Consider the following 17226-nt stretch of genomic DNA (forward strand, 5'->3'; position numbering starts at 1 on the left):
GAAGCCTGACAGGAGATTATATAAATGATGTAGTATTTATTTATATCATTTTATTTATAAGTATAACCCAAATTACTATTTAGTCTCTTTATCCCAGACTTCTTTCCCTTTGTGTTTATTTATTAGATTTTTATGCCACCTTTACTACTTTATAAATAACACAAGGTGGCAAATCCAGTTTTGGTTGCCGTGATATTTTAAAAAAGGCTGAGACTCTAGAAAGAGTGCAGAGAAGAGCAACCAAGTTGATTAGGGGACTGGAGGCTAAAACACATGAACGGTTGCAGGAATTAGGTATGTCTAGTTTAATGGAAAGAAGGATTAGCCATGTTCCAATATCAGTCACAAAGAAGAGGGAATCAAGCTGTTCTCCAAAGCACCTGAGGGTAAAACAAGAAGCAATGGGTGGAAACTAATCAAGGAGAGAAGCAACTTGGAACTAAGGAGAAATTTCCTGACAGTGAGAACAATTAATCAGTGGAACAACTTGCCTCCAGAAGTTATGGATGCTCCATCACTAGAGGTTTTTAAGAGGAGACTGGACAGCCATTTGTTTGAAATGATGTAGGGTTTCCTACTTGAACAGGGGGCTGGACTAGAAGACCTCCAAGGTCCCTTTCAACTCTGTTATTCTGAAAACCCCCCAGAAAGTCCAGTTGCATTTTGGAACAGTCACGACCTGGATGATTGAGAATCTCCATAAATATCTTCAAAGAGAAAGGGAAATATACATAATACTCCTTTCTTTTGCTACCCATGTTTCCCTGAAAATAAGACCTTATCTTATATTTTTTTGAACCCCGAAATAAGCGCTTGGCCTAATTTTCAGGGGTATCTTATTATTTGGGGGCCCGTGGAGCAAGACAGGGTTCCTCTTGCCATTTTATCTGATTTCCAGCTCTGTCTCCCTAACCCTAACTAGAGAAAATGGCAGGGACTGGCTGAACATGCAGTTAAATATTTTTGGGGAGGACTTATTTTCAGGGGGAGGCTTATTTTAGCGCACATGCTCAAAAGCGCAATTGGGCTTATTATCAGAGGATGTCTTATTTTCAGGGAAACAGGGTATTTTCCAGTGGTGAAATGTAAAATTTGTTACTACCGGTTCTGTGGGTGTGGCTTGGTGTGAGGGGGTAATGTGACTGGGTGGGCGTGGCCAACTTTTTTTTTTTCAACTTTTAAAACCATGTTTTCTACAACCTCTTCAGTGGAAGAGGTTGTAAAAAAAATGCTTTTAAAAGCCTCTGATGATCCCAACTGAGTTGCCTGATCGGCAGATTTTTTTTTTTCTTTTAAAAGCCTCTGATGATCCCAACTGAGTTGCCTGATTGTCAGAGGCTTTTTTTTTCTTTTAAAAACATTTTTTCTACAACCTCTTCGACCGAAGAAGTTGTAGAAAAAATGCTTTTAAAAGCCTCTGACGATCCCAGCTGAGCCGCACAATCATCAAAGGCTTTTTTTCTTTGTAACTTTTAAAAGCATTTTTTTGGCCGAAGAGAAAATGCTTTTAAAAATAATTTTAAAAAGCCTCTGATGATTGCGCAGCTCAGCTGGGCATGGTGGGGGGCAGGGATTTTTGCTACCAGTTTTCCGAACCACCCGCCTCCATTCAGATCGGGCAATCCGGTCCGAACTGGGAGCATTTCACCCTTGGTATTTTCCCCATAACGTTGTGTCTCTTACATTCTTGCATCTTCTCCCACCATCATCTCCATTCCAGTCTATTGGATGGAGAAATGGGCTGCATTCATGCAACGTGGATCCTGAATTAACTCATTTTATGACTTTGGAAAAGACCCTCCATCATAAAACTCACCAAACCATTTTGATTCAGACCAGAAGTTAAGCTCCACCTAACCCTAATCTAGATAACTCTATTCAATAGCATGTGATGCAAATGCATCCAGAAAATCTGTCAAAACCCTCGTAAATGGCAGTCAAGTAAATGATTATGGAGCACTGCAAAAGACTGTACAGGTGGGCCAGTTGCCAAGTACACCAGTTGTGATCATGTGACTCCAGGGGAAGTGATGTTTGAACTTCAAAACCGAGGGTCTGTTGTAACTTCAAATGGTCTCTAAGTGACTGTAAATTCACTTAGTGTATTGTAGTGCAAGTGTAGTGAAGAATACACGTAGCTCAAGATTGAACTATGTCTTTCTTGGTGTTTGTTGAAGTGGATTGTCTTCCTGCAGACCTTTTATCTACCAGGCTAAGTAACATCATCAGTGTAGGGACGGGTGAAATTTGCTTGCTGTTTGTATGTGGTGGTTTGTCCTGCCAGCTGCTGCTTCTCTGAGAATTCCTTGATTACAGTATTGTTTTGTCCCTGGTTATTTACTTAGCACTGTTTCCAGCTAATCTGGGTGTTTCCAATGGCTGGCAACAACGTAGCTCTGAACACCATGCATGAACCCACCAGCTGTTTCTTGATAAGCTACCCCAGATACGCAGCCTGATCATACTTAACCGCCGAGGCAAGGTTTATGGCTCCAGAAGGCAAATACTTTTGAAAATAAATAAATATACAAACCGTGATTCTGTTTTAAGGGCGTCCAGATGAAAGAAACCTTGGAAACCTAATGCTCTTTTTTTTTTTTTACAAGGCACCTTTATCCATATTTACACAACTCTGTTTTTCCTTCTCTCCAAAGAAACGTTTGCCTCTGGTATACCAAGGGCCCTACATCTTCCCATGGGAGCTTGCTGAACCTATTTGGCTGACCAGGTTTCTAAATCACAATTTCTTCACTTTGCCCCATTTATTTAGTAACTAAGGCGTCACCAACCTTTCGGACCTCAGGGACCACTAAATTCATAAATTTTAAATCCCGCAGACCACTAATATGATCTGCTGAATGACCAGCTGGGTAGGTGTGGCTAGGTGGTCATGTGACTGGGTGGGCATGGTCAACTCGATGTCTCCCTTCCCTCCCAGCCACTCCTCGTCTACCCGCCCGGGGTTCCTTAGGGCCCCAACAGGAAGAAGTTAAGGTCTCTTGGAGCTAAGCAGCCACCATGAGAAAGAGTTGGCAAAACAGCTGGCTCAGTTCAAATTGGATCTGACCGAGAAGGAGGCAGCAGCAGAAGCACCTCACTGAGGACTACGAGCATAGGCTTTCCAAGCAGAGGAAAGACCTGCGGGAGTGCAAGGCCAGGTACTGGCACCTGGAGGCTCAGCAGGCTGAGATAGTCAGCCAGTTTCAGGCCATGATGCAGTCCCACTGGAACAAGGCCCTCCCTTCGCCACCAGTGGCACTTCCCTCCAGCCTTCGCCCAAAGCCCCGTACCAGGAGGCTGAAACAGACCCCAAGTCGGAATTTCTGCCCCCCCCTCCGACCCGCACAAAAAGACCCCGAAGGGGAAGACTCTGCAGCAACACAAACGTTCATTGCACGTATCCGGCCCAGGGGCCACAGTTTGAGGACCCCTGATTTAGTGCAATATTAAAAATGCAAATAATTTTTCTGCATTTTCTGCACCAAAATTTTCTCGCGGACCAGCAGTTGGTGACCACTGATTTAGTCCACCTGAAACCCTGGACACTCAACACAGCTAGCTCGCTAGCTGGTGATGGAGGTGTTGGCAAAAGCCAGCTTAGGGGTATAGATAGAAGCGGGCATTTCATTGCAAACTCGACTTGTGCCTAATAGTCGCCTTATCTGCAGGATCCTCCCAGAGCAATTCATAAAATCTTTGCAGTATTATTCTGCACGCATCTCCCAGATGCCTTTATTACACCTTTGCAAAAAAGGATTTTCTTCTTCTTCTTCTTCTTCTCCCCCACTTCTCCTTTCTTTTAGTGCGTGACCCCCCCCCCCCAACCAAGGGAAGAGCTTTTTCAGATTTCTGGACCAATTCACCCACCCTCATTTTACAACAAAGCTTGGGAGACTTTGGACTACGCCCTGCCAGACTCAGCTGGAGAAAGAAATCCTCGCTCTCGCTCTTTTTTTTTTTTTTTTTTTTTTACGAGCTCAAGTTATCCCAGCAGTGAGAAACGCGCGTCCTTCTCTCTCTCTCTCTCTCTCTCTCTCTCCCCCCTCCTCTCTTTAATGTCGTTGACGTCAGAGCCGCGAAACCATAGCAACTGTCCATCACGTTGGATGAGCACACGAGGGAAGTGGGAAGCGAAAGAAGGGATCTAGTTCAAGCGAGGCTCCGGGAGCGCTCGAGGGGGGGGGAAAAGGGGAAGAAGGGAAAAAAAAAAAAAAAAAGGCACAATGGACGCATTTGTGTTGTGACATTCCGAGCGGAGCCTTGCAAAAATTTAAAAAAATAAAATAAAATAAAAAATAAACCCGAAAAACGCGCGGCGGGAAGAAGGCACGGACGGCGCCGGAGGAAAGAAATCGCAAGTAGTGTGTGTGTGTATATAGATATATATATATACCGTTATATATTGCGTGTGTGCGCGGCGGAGCTGCCGGTCGTGAGAAAAAAAGAGGCGCACGGCCACTTCTTTTATAAAGGCAAACCCAGCTACCCCACGGAGCCGCTTTGCCGATAGCGGGGTCGGCGTCGCTCCAGTGGCAAGTCAGGGTCGCCCCGGGGAGAAAGAAAGAAAAAAAGAAAAAAAGAAAGAAAGAAAAAATCCACCCACGTTTGCAGCGGGAGGAAAGCAAGGTGGGGGAATTCTCCAGGGCCGATGGGCTCCTTTAGGAACAAAAGAGAAGGGCGCAGGCAGCACGCAAGCCCCAAAGTCTGCCTACGGCCATATTTTTATTTTTTATTTTATTTATTTATTTATTAAAAAAATAAATAAATCTTAGGATCCTTTTCCTGGTGGGAAACTCTCCTCCACCCCACCCCCCCTTCCATCACCATCATCATCATCACCATCACCATCAGCCCCTCCCCAGATCCTGGATCTCTTCGCGCGGTTGTTTCGGGCTGCCTTTGCGCGAGGCTGGGCGGAGGCGTGCAACCAGCCAGCCAAGCGGGTCGCGGGGGCGCTTATTGGGATGGATGGGTGGGTGGGGGGGTATAGATACCCTCCCCACCACCCCCACCTCCCGATCGCCGATCGCCGCGTCTTTCTCGCCTCGCCCCGGACTTTCTCCGCAGCCGGCGGCGTTTCGCGGAAATCCCAGGGGCGGATCGGAGAGGAGGGGGTGGGGTGGGGGGTGGGCGTGGCGACGGCTCTCTGCCGCAAGGGAGGGTGGACCCCCGACCCCCCCCCTTAAAGTCTTCCTTCCAGCGGGGCCACCTGTTTCAAATGGTGGGGTTGGGTGGGTGGGGGGGGGTGTCCCGGGACAAACCTATTTGCGGGGTCCCCAGGGTTTGAATTAGACCAGGAGGAGGTGGAGGAGGAGGGATCGCTCTCGCTTCAGAGAAGTTGCTACAAGTGGTTTTTAAGAATCTCCCGGGTCAGAAATCATCCAGGTTCAGACGTTGTTTTTTTTTAAAAAAGGGATCCTGCCTTTCCCACCTCTTTCTTTTTTTAAAAAATAATTAATGATTCGATGCGCGTCTCGTTTCCTCTGCTCTGCAACTTGTCCGTGGTTTGTTTGAACAAACATGGTTTGTTCAATGCACAAGCATCACTTTTCGTCCGTTTGGGGAGGGGGGGGGCATTCCGGGAACGAGATGGTTGGTTGGTTGGTTGGTAAATCTGGAGAGAGGTTGTGGGTGGGGGGAGCTCGTTGGTTCTGGGATCGGAGAAAGAGGAGAGAATCCAGCAAACAGGTGCTCCTTGCCTTGTTTGCAAGTTGGGAGGGGGGGCACACAAAAATCAGGGTGGGACGGTTGGTTCCGCAATTCACCCTGTTCAGGAATTCCTGCCCCCCCCCCTTTCCCAAATGTAGAATCTCAGTTCTCAAAACCAGTGAATTAAAACTCATGGTTTTGGCCATCTCTTGGTTGTATATGGCAGGTGGCTCTTAGGGTTATCTGTAGAATTGATCTGTGGACTGGGAACATTTTTTGGGGTGGGTAGGTGGGTGGGCACAACCGGACCTGTTTAAAATGATTTTTTTTTAAAATTTTGATTTATATACCGCCCTTCTCCGGAGACTCAGGGTGGCTTACAATGCGTTAAGCAATAGCCTTCATCCTTTTGTATATTTATACAAAGTCAGCTTATTGCCCCCACAACTGGGTCCTCAATTTACCTGCCTTAGAAAGGGTGGAAGGCTGAGTCAACCTTGAGCCTTGGAGAGATTCGAACCTGCAGTAATTGCAGGCAGCTGGTCTTAATAACCAGCTTAATAACCAACAGGGTGCCTTAGACCACTGTACTACCAAGGCTCTGTAAATGACATTACAGTAATTTGCAAGCCCTGATTTTGGCACTTTTGACACTTAAGTTCTCCCAATAGGTTGCCTTGCATTCTGTCATTTTCGGTACTCTGGCATCTTTTAAAAGATGTTCGCTACTTAGGAGGAGAATCCTGTTGGTAATTATGAACATTTAGACCCGCAACTCTTGTACTGTAATGTGTTTTTTTTTTCCCTTCTTCTTCACTTATCCCGGTTATTAGAACCTAGCTCAGGTGTGGAATTTTTTTTTTTTTACAAATACAATTTACATCAACTGTGTGGTATTGGGAAGGAAGGCAATGCATTTTGCATATGGATTCTACTGAATGGATGGGTTTGTTGCCCACAGATGAATAAGCAAATAGTCCCAAACACAACAAAACCTGTTTTTTCCAAAATGCAGAGAGGTTTTGCAGACAATATGGAGCCATTCTCACCACTTCTGGCAGAAGTGATGCAGCAAAAGGTGCTCTGCAGTGTAGTTTATCAAGTTACTGCTAGGCGTGAGAGCAGCCGTGTTTCTACCATTTTGGTTCCAGAGAATATGGAATGCAAACTAGATGGAGTTATTAAGTCTTAATCGAAGCTTTGCCGGTAAAACAGATTAGTCTTCTTCGGCACATATAGTGCAATGATGGGAGAAAAGCAAAGGGGAAAACTCTTACTATTATGTATCACAAATGTTAACGGAACAAGGCCTTCCCAGGTAATTCTTGTTTTGAGCAAGAAGCACGTAATGGTTGTGGACCCTCATCAAAACATTTTAGGGTGTTTCAGGAAATAGCATTTATTTACCTTAATTTATTTCAAAATAGATTCCTGTAGTACCTGAGTCAACTCTTATGTGAGCCAATTTACGTTCTCTACCGGTATATATACATAAAGTTGTCAGTCCTTCTTTGTTAAATATGGATCCCAATTGTTTACCAGTTTTCCCATTTTTTTTCTTCTTAGAAAACTTGTCGTATAAAAGATATATGATGCATTTTGGATGTTGCAACTGATTTTTGATGCATCAAGACCAAACCTCTTAGGAGATTGAACGGAATACATTTAGCTCCATTGGTGGGTTTCTGAAGCATTGGACAGTTGCACGTAGACAATTTTAAAACATTTTCTCCCATATTTCGTGGAGCAATACATTGGATATAAAATGACTACACGCCCATTAAAATGCCACGTTTTTGAGATATGAAAAAAAAAAAAAAAACCAGACCAAGATAAATCACTTCAGGATTTTTTTTTCCACCTTTAGTATAAGGTGTTCCTTATAAGGTTTTCCACAATTTAATGGAAAAAGAAACTGAAATATTTTATGTGGGGGGGGGAAATAACAGTAAAATGTACAATAATGTAGTTGCGTAAATGTGCAAACCCTCTTAGTAGGGCTGTGGCTGGGTTCAGAATTAACCAATCACATTCAAATTGATGTTAAATAGCCTGCCATCAATTAAAGTGTCTGATCATGCCCATACAAAGTTCGTAGGAGTTTTCTGATATTTACTCAGTTGCCTCAGAAGCCATAATCTGCAAAGAGTTTACAAAGGGATCTCATTTATTGGAAGGTATCAGAAGAAGGATACTAAAAATTTCCAAGGTATTGAACATACCATAGTATACGTTGAAGGCAGTCATCAACAAATGGAGAACATATGGCACAACAGTTCTTGGAACTGAATATCCCCCCAAACTTGATGAAGAAACAAGAGAACTGGTCCAAGAAACTGCCAAGAGGCCTAGAACAACATTAAAGGAGCTGCAGGAAGTTCTGGGAAGTACTGGTTGTCTACTACATATGACAACAATCTCCCGTATTCTTCGTATGTCTAGGCTGTGAGGTAGGGTGACAAGACAGAAGCCTCTTCTTATAAAGAAAAACATTCCAAGCCCAGCTACGTTTTGCAAAAACCTACATCAGGTCTGACAAAAGCATGTGGCAAAATGTGCTAGGTTCTGATGAGACCACAATTGAACTTTTTGGCCATAATTCCCAAAAAGTATATTTGGCAAGAAAACAACACTGCGCATCACTAAAAGTACACCATACCCACAGTGAAGCATGATAGTGGCAACATTATGCTTTGAGCTGCTTTCCTTCTAGGTGGAACTGGTGCTAAGTCAAGGTGGAGAGAATTATGAACAATTTTTTTAAAATTTCTTAATTTGATTTATATGCCACTCTTCTCCGGAGACTCAGGGCGGCTTACAATGCGTTAAGCAATAGCCTTCATACTTTTTAATATTTATACAAAGTCAGCTTATTGCCCCCACAAACTGGGTCCTCATTTAACCTACCTTAGAAAGGATGGAAGGCTGAGTCAACCTTGAGCCCAGTGGGATTCAAACTTACAGTAATTGCAGAGTATCAGTCAATTTTGGCACAAAACCTTCAGGCCTCGGCTAAAATGCTGAAGTTGAAGAAGAATTTCACCTGTCAACATGACAATGAACCAAGGCATACCTCCAAATCAACAACAACAACAAGAAAAATGGCTTCATCAGAAGATCAAAAGTTATGGAAAGGCCCAGCCAGAGCCTGGACCTGAATCCAATTGAAAACCTAAAGAGAGGGCTATGTACAGGAAATGCCCCCATAATCTTGACAGATTTAGAGCACTTTTGCAAGGAAGAGTTGAGCATAAATTCCCAAGCCAAGATGTCCATCCTAACAGGCTACCCCAAAAGACTGGATGATGTCATAAAATCAAAAGATGATTCAACAAAGTATACGTTTAAGGGTGTGTACCCGTACAACTACCTTACTTCATGGTTTTTATTATTTTCCCCCTAAAAGGTTTCAGTTTATTTATAATTGAATTGTACAATATGTATTTTATATTAAAAGGTGGGAAAAAAATTCTGAAGTGATTTATCTTGGTCTGACTTTTTTGCATCTCAAAAAAGCTGGCCTTTTAACGGGGGCACGTGGATTTCTCATATCCATTGTATATTTTTTTTGCTATTGTTTTGTACACTTGGGATTTAATTTACCTCTCATGAGTAATTGCCATGAGAATGATAGAAATGATTGTTTAGAAGAAGCTATGGTACGGTACCTACCTCCTTTTTTTTAAATCATGAAAACGGTTTTTCTGAGATGGGTAGGGCTAAGTTTATGTGCCTGATGCACATAAGTTATATTATGAGTTTGGCGGAGGTTTGTACCCACATAAATGCTTCCCTAAGACTTCAATTTTAGCCCATAGCAATAAACGGGCCTTGCATCCAAGTAAACGTGCAAAACTGTATAGCAGCTGATTAAAAATACTTATTCCCTTCCTAGTTGATTATGCCTGCCTTCTGATGGATCAATGAGCGCTCTGCCTAAATCAAACATTTGCACACTCTTAATCTCTATTAACACGTTCCACCATGCATAGGGCAACGAGTGGCAGACGAAGTTTGGCTGGTTCTCTCAGTTCTGTTCTTGACATTGGGCACGGTGCCACACTCTATGCTAACACATTAAATACAGGTCTCCAGGGGAGAGAGGCTTCGTATGCACAACTCTAGGCTTGATTAATTCCATTCCACATGATGAAGCTGGATTTGATCAGGTTACCAGCTGCCCCAAAGTACATGCATAATGCTGTGCAGTACAGGTGTAGCATTATCCTTTGGAGATGCCCATTTGTCATGATTTCGTTAAATGTGATTTGATGGTGTGTTCTGCAGTAAAAACATACGCAATCTAATTTGACACTATGAACTTTCCCAGAAGTCTAACTTTTAATTCAGTAAGGCTCCCAGATAATGTAACCATGTAACTTACCCTGTGGATGACTACTCACAAGTTCCTATTTTCAATGGGTTAGATCAGGGATCTATAAACTTGGCAACTTTAAGACTTAATGGACTTCAGCTCCCAGAATTCGGCTAGGGAATTCTGGGAATTGAAGTCTAAAGTCTTAAAAGACGCCAAGTTTGGAGATGCCTTGGTTAGATTTCCAAGAAGGATATCATGCTTTTACACTCTTTCAGTAGAAAGAGATAGGGATAGGAAACAAGCTATAAGGTAAAGGTAAAAGTTCCCCCCGCACATATGTGCTAGTCGTTCCCAACTCTAGGGGACAGTGCTCATCTCCATTTCAAAGCCGAAGAGCCAGCACTGTCCGAAGACGTCTCTGTGGTCATGTGGCCGGCATGACTAAACGTCAAAGGCGCATGGAGCGCTGTTACCTTCCCATGAAAGGTGGTCCCTATTTTTCTACTTGCATTTTTTACATGCTTTCGAACTGCTAGGTTGGCAGAAGCTGGGACAAGTAATGAGAACTCACCCCATTACGCGGCACTAGGGATTCGAACCGCTGAACTGCCGACCTTTCGATCAACAAGCTCAGCATCTTAGCCACTCAGCCACCGTGTCCCTGGCAAACAAGCTATATGCATCTAAAAATACACAATTTTATTAATTTTCATCTCGGTTTGAACCTGCTTCTCTATAGTTCCGTTCTATTAATTTTGCCAAAATGAACACAACAAGTCCAGATCTTCCTTAACAAAAGCCTTTTAGATGTCTAATAAGACCACGACATCTCTATCTTCAGTTGTCTTCTGCAAATTTTTTAAAGCTATTTTTCATTGGACTTTCCTAGATAGCCTCCTCTGAACTTTTTCCAATGTTTTGGACTGCAGTGCCCAGAATTTGGGTCGGTCGTGCCCAAAGCAGATTAGAATGAGAATGTTTATTTCCCATCATCTGGATTCAGTGCTTTTATGAATGCATCTCAAAATCGCATTTGCCTTTTTAGCAATTGCATCACACTTCAGGCTCCTTTTCACAGGTACTAGGGCCAAGCCAAATCTCTCCCAGTCTGTATTTGTGCCTTTCGTTGTCTTGTTTTCTTCCTCAGTTGCGGGACTTTGAACCTTCTGCCTTCCCATGTGTTAGCCCAGTGATGGCTAACCTTTTTGGCACTGAGTGCTGAAAAGGTAGTGCGCATGTGCGCGTCTGGGCTGCAACCCGGAAGAGGAGCTGCCCAGGGCGCATGCGCACACCCGAAAATGAACTTCTGGTTTTAGCTACTGAACATCCGGTTTCAGCTAGCTACTCTTCCGGGTTTCTGGCGCGCATGCACACGCGAAGATCAGCTGGCCGGTGTACATGCTCATGCAGGAAGACCAGCTTTTCTAGTTTCTGGCACTGCCACATGCTGAGCACCGCATACTCGCCAGATACCCGGAAGAGGAATGGGTGACACCGCGCGTGCCAGGCGACATGGCTCCGCGTGTCACTTTGGACATGCGTGCCATAGGTTTGCCATCATGGTGTTAGCCACTACTCCCAAGTATGTCCTCTCTGCCAGTTTTGTAATGATTCCCTGATCCCCCTTTATCCAGCTCAGTAATAAAACTGCACCAGCCAGGAACATATAATAGCATTCTCATTCATCCAGCAATGAATCTATTTAACAGCTGTGTTATCTAGCTAATAATCTACCATTTTATTAATGAGGGTGTCCTTAGGAGAGGCTTTGGCAGATGCTTTGCTGAGGTCGAGATATACTGCATCTACAGCATTCCACAAATCTATTAAGCTACGGGTAGTTCTCGACTTAAAAGAATTTACTTAGTGACTGATCGAAGTTACAATGGCTCTGAAAAAAGTGTCTGATAGCCTTTTTCACACGTAGGACAGTTGCAGCCTCTCCATGGTCACATGATGAAAATTCAGATGCTTGGGAACTGGCTCATATTTATGACGGTTGCAGTGTCCCGGGGTCATGTGATCCCCCTATGCGACCTTCTGACAAGCAAAGTCAATGGGGGAGCCAGATTCACTTAACAACCTTGTTACTAATTTAACAACTGCAGGGATTTGTTTAACGAACGATGGCAAGAAAAGTTGTAAAATGGGGCAAAATTCACTTGCTTAGCATTGGGGTCATAAGTCGAGGACTACCTGTATTAATTGTCAATAGTAAATGATTTTTAGCTATAAGCCCGTATTAGTTCTTGTTAATTGTTGGAAGCCTAAGTAAGTGGTTACTAACATGATGTGTAATAATCTGATCCAATACCAAAATAAATGTATTTCCTTTTTCCTCCTTCGCTTTTATAAAGGGACATTTTCATATCTTTCTATCTTTGCAATATGTCTATAAACAATTTCATTTTGTTCAAAGTTTCTCACCATTTTCTTTTTGAAGACCTTATCGGTTCCATCCTTTTTTTCCCTTCTTTTTTCCCTTCTAGCCCCTCTTCCTTTATACAATTGCTTTGCAATGCAATCCTCCCCAAACCACTTCAATATACTTTGTATATTAAATCAGCCTCCATTCATCTGTGATCCCATCTCTTCTTCTTTTTATCACACACACTTAATTGCCACTATATTTTGCATAGGAGAAATTGAATTATTTTAAAAGATAAGTCTACTTCGCTAAGATTATTCTAGCAAATCAGTAAAAGAGCATTTCTTTTTCTCCTTACAGAAAACAGCAAAGTTTAGGTACTTACAATGAAATGTATAAACCTGTTTCATTAATCGGGGCAAGATTTTTTAATACTGAAGTACATGTTCGGACTAATCTTAACCATTTAACGCTGCAGTGTCTACAGCATCTACAGGGGGGAAAAAAGTGTGGCAGTTGAGCTGAGGAAAAAAACCCTCAAGTTTCGTTAGCTCGGTTAATCCACGTTACAACCATGGCTTGTTTATCCATGGTTTATGGAATAAATGACAGTTGGCCGGGTTTGCATCAAGGAAGGGCTGAAAACCCCAAAACCACAATCACGGCTTGCTTAGTCAGTGCCATTGGCGTGAGATGAAATTGTTCTTATTGCGTTCCTTGCCATGTTATCTCTGGTTTGTGCTTAAATCTTTTTTTTTTATTTTGCGACCCATTGCATCGGTCTCCGAGACGGGGAGGAAAGTGGCATGCACGGATTTATTGCATTGTTATTGCATAATAAAATAAATCAAATAAATGCCTACGATTGGCATTACTAATAAAGGACGCCATCCGCATTAGTACCCTGACCCCGGTTAAGATTGATTTATTTTGAGTCTGAAACCTTTCGGATGGCAAGGAAAGGAAGACCGGCTACTGCTTAATTAGATCCACCAGGGCAGTGGATCTAACTAACCCAGCCGCTCCTCCCCCCCCCCCCCCACACGCTTTGGCGGAGCCGGGCGGGGTTTGCTTAGAAGAGCCGGGCGTCCCTTTTCGCCTCTTTTGTCCCGCTCAAGCCCTTCTGGTGGCGCGTTCCATTAGGAGCCGCCCGGGGGGGGGAGGAGAGAAAGGCGCGCCTAAAGATCACAAAACAGCGAGGCTGGGGCGGTACCACCCCGCGTAGTAAGTGACGACGGAAAGGAGGGGAGGGAGGGAGCGGAAAAAAAAAAAAAAGAGGGCGGTCCCGGCGCCTTAAAAGTTGTAGCCGCGGGCGGTGTTTCGATTGGCTCTTTCGACGGCGGAGAGGCGGGGACGGAGTGTTTGACAGGCAGGTTTCCCGGCCGCGCCTCCTTTTTTTTTCTCCCCCCCCCTCCTTCCTCCTTTAGCTTCGGAGGAGGCCCCGGACTGGCCTGCTCGGTTTTCTGCGCCCTCCCGTCTTCTTTTCGCCCAGGTGGTTTGAGGTACGTAGGAGAGCCGCTGCGGCCGTGTTCGGCCCTGGGAGTCGTTAGTAGGGTTCACTTGAAGGCAAAAGGGGGGCCCTTCCCGCCCTTTTTCAGCCGTGTATTGGGGGGGGCTTGGGAAAAGCTAACCGGCGGCGCCCCCCCCCGTATGTGTGTGTGTGTGGGGGGGGCACTGAGGGTGTGGGGGGCGAAGAGGTGGGTCGTGGGGAAGGGAAGGGGGCGCCCACGAAGCCTCTCGGCAGCTCCCGTGGCTGTTGGGTTTGGACTACAACTCCTATCCTTCCCGGCCAACCCCTCCTTAACGTTGGGTGGGGATAATGGGCTGGGTTTGTGTGTGGGGGGGGGAGGGGAAGGGGGAATTATAAGGGGACGAAACCCGCGTTTAGGAGAGGAGTGCACGTGAGAATGAGAACCGACAGCCCCCCCCTCCCTCCCACACACAGGTCAACTCAAGACCGACATTGAGTCCTATAAGCCAAGGATGGAGAAAGAAAATTCAAGCCATTCACCGCTCAGGGCCTACCTCTCGGGGTTGTTGTGTGTCTGGGAAGTGATAGAGCAGTGTTTCTCAACCTTGGTAGCTTGAAGATGGGTGGACTTCAACTCCCAGAATCCCCCAGCCAGCAACACTGGCTGGGGGATTCTGGGAGTTGAAGTCCACCCATCTTCAAGCTACCAAGGTTGAGAAACACTGTGAGAGAGGGACATGAACAAGCCCAAGACCTGTTGTTGTGGGAAGTGGGGGGGGAATGGGGGGGTCATAGAAATAAACGGCTGCCCGGCCTTTGCCGAGCGCACAACAGTAGTCGACTGTCGGTCCCAAGAAGAGGCTGGTGCGGGGTTGTGGTGTGCGGGTTTTGTGAAGAGCCTTGGTGCGAGACAGTGTGAGCTGTGTGTCCTTGGGAGTAGAGAGGAAGGGGGGTGGGGGGAATTGGGAATTAAACTACCATCCACGTTTCCACTGGTTTGTTCCTTTTGTGTTGTCATCTTTTTCCCGTGGCGTTAAAGGCGTTGCTCATTTTACCCAGCTCATCTCTCTCATCAAGTACAGGTAGTCCTCGACTTACAACGGTTCGTTTACGCGACCGTTCGAAGTTGCAGCGGCACTGAAAAAGGGAGATTTAATGACCGTTTTTCACGCTTAACAACTATCGCGGCATCTCCGTGGTCACATGATCCAAATTCCGACGCTCGGTCCCTGCTTCATGTTTATGACAGTTACGGGAATCCGGGATCGTGTGCGAGATCCCCTTTTGTGACCGTCTGACAAGCAAAGTCGGTGGGGAAGCCAAACAACTGCAATGATTCACTTAACCGCAACCGTAGCAAGAAAAGTCGTGAAATAGGGCAAAACTCACTTATTAACAAATTTCTCGCTTAGCAAGATAAATTTGGGGCTCAGTTATGGTCGTAGGTTGAGGACTACCTGTAAACAGTTAAAATAGGGAGAATTGTAAAATGTGTGATTGCTGTAATTGAAGTGTGGCTGCAGGAGCATTGAAACCTACTGAATCAGCTTGACATGGCTGGGTGGGAACAATCCAGCTTGCTGTGCCATCTTCAGACTTTTTTAGTAGGTGAATGCTTGAGCACAGCAAGGTGTGTAAGAGAATGGTTTGTGTTAGAGTCGAGGTTGACTAGGCAGAGTAAGACACCTGTCTACAGAAAGACTGTCTCCGAAATGCTAGATGGTTGCCATACATATAAAATCAACAACTATATGTGCAGTGTATGTTTGCTGACTTTACTCCATTTGTAAACATGACTGCAATACAACAAGGGTGGTGCTATGTGTGAAATTGTCTTTACTGTTCTGAAAAATCAAAGCGTTTCTTTGAGGCTTGTGGCCAACCTTGAGGTGTGGGCTGGCTTGCATCTGCGGAGCTTAACCAAGATGATGTATTTCATTACAAGTACCAATAGATAACCCGTTGAATTATGTAACACAGATTTCTCATCCTCTTAGATGGAAAATATTTGGAATGTTATTTTTTTTTAAATCGTGGAAATCTGTCATATTAAAAAAAAAATTCATATCTGAGTTACATCTGAACCATCGAGTTACGGATAATATTTTTGGGATGCTTAACCTTTCTATTTTTTATATTTTTGAAAACAATATGTCAAACAACAGAGATAGAATCAAAATAAAAATGAGAATATATCTCTGTGTTGTATATGATAGAAATGCTTAATAAGATTACACAGCCCTTTTCCTGTTTTAAAGTTTTGGTTTGTGTTTTGCTTTGCAGGATTTAAAGCTATACTGGAACTACTGTTTTCCAATAAAAATACATGAAAAAACATGAACTATCTCATAACACTAGTAATTTGACAGTTTTTTTTATAGTTTCAACATGTTTTAATTTTAAAAATAGTGTTATAATGGCTTGTTGCAAGATGTTTGCTTTTAAGAATGGGGAAAGTCTGGTTAAATGTGGAAACATGTATTTGCACTATGAAATTTTGGGTCAAATTAATGCTTAAAATATTGCACTCATCATTCATGTGGAGAATGACATTCTTGTCTGTTATGTGTGTTGCATCCATGCTGAGTCACAGCAGGCCATTCTGCGCATAAGGGTTTTCTGAAGTTAGAATATTTATCCTGCTAAATTGGTATAAATATTAACGCTATTCAGATTGGCTCCCTTGCTCCCAAGGGCTTCCCACCTAGAGATAGCTCAGTATTTCATTTATTAAAAACTTTATACTCCACTTACATGTCTAACGAGTAAATGCTTTGGTATCTAACAGAATTGGTAGTGATACAAATTAAACCAGTACTTTGATCCAAAAGAAAGGGGATAGCAACCAAGTAACAGAAATAGCACTATAGTAAATAAGACATTGGTATGTCATAGATAGTTAGGTGGTCACAGTGGCCTTTTTTTTAAAAAAAAAATCCCCTAATACCTAAAATCCAGCCGAACAGAATAAGCATCTTCATTATGCCATATTCTTCCCCTAGATTCTAGAAAGATAGCATACTTGACTATGTCAGAGAACTTTTAGAAGCATCTAATTAATTTTTTTCAGCTAATGTTTAGGAATTGCCTCCTTTGAAAGACCAGAGAAAAGAATACTTTGCAATCAAAGATGTTTTGATGAATTTTGGGAAGATACTATATTAGAAGTAGAGAATGGCATTGGGAGCATAAAACACAGCAAATCCTGTCACTCTGATTGCAATATTCATGGTAGCTCCAAATGTAGGATTGGACGGAGTTATACTTATATAGGTAGCCCTCGATTTAAACTACAGTTAAGCCTAAAATTTCTGTTGCTAAGCGAGGCAGTTGTTCGAGTTTTGCCTTATTTTATTACCTTTCTTGCATCACTGCAGTTAAGTTAGTTATATGCTTGTTAAATGAATCTGGCTTCCCCGT

At 43.7% G+C, this 17226-nt stretch overlaps 1 protein-coding gene across 5 annotated transcripts in view; it reads left to right on the forward strand.

Annotated features, from left to right (window-relative positions):
* Positions 1–4083: 4083 nt before the first annotated feature.
* The window catches only part of GNB4 (G protein subunit beta 4), a 45501-nt gene continuing 32358 nt past the window's right edge, over positions 4084–17226 (forward strand). The window contains exon 1 of one of the 5 annotated variants that reach the window (XM_087872491.1): positions 4084–4365. The gene's annotated coding sequence lies outside the window, so the exon portion shown is untranslated. Of the gene's footprint in view, positions 4627–13575; positions 13838–17226 lie in introns of those variants that run through there. The other 4 variants (XM_087872492.1, XM_087872493.1, XM_087872494.1 and 1 more) reach the window with 4 other exon arrangements.

This window comes from Pantherophis guttatus, chromosome 6, assembly GCF_059756535.1.
Source record: "Pantherophis guttatus breed Tessera chromosome 6, ASM5975653v1, whole genome shotgun sequence".
NCBI lineage: Eukaryota > Metazoa > Chordata > Lepidosauria > Squamata > Colubridae > Pantherophis > Pantherophis guttatus.